We start from the raw sequence: 296 nt of genomic DNA on the forward strand, positions 1-296 counted from the left end.
TGGCTTATCAGGCACAGGGTGTGCCCTGCCCGCTCAGGTTGCGAGCTCACTCTACTAGGAGTGTTGCATCTTCCTGGGCGCTGGCTCGTGGCGCCTCGCTGGCAGATATCTGTAGTGCTGCGGGCTGGGCGACCCCTAACACGTCCGTTACATTCTATTGCCTTCGTGTGGAATTGCCTTCTACTCAAACGGGTAGAAGCACTGAGAGGCCCCGGCTTCGGGTTGGCTTGCTAAAACCACTCCAGAGAGTCCATATAGTAGACCCTGTTGAGCTCCTCCGTCCCCTCGGCAGCCAG

Source organism: Sinocyclocheilus anshuiensis, unplaced genomic scaffold, assembly GCF_001515605.1.
Source record: "Sinocyclocheilus anshuiensis isolate Anshui unplaced genomic scaffold, SAMN03320099.WGS_v1.1 scaffold799, whole genome shotgun sequence".
In the NCBI taxonomy this organism is placed as follows: domain Eukaryota; kingdom Metazoa; phylum Chordata; class Actinopteri; order Cypriniformes; family Cyprinidae; genus Sinocyclocheilus; species Sinocyclocheilus anshuiensis.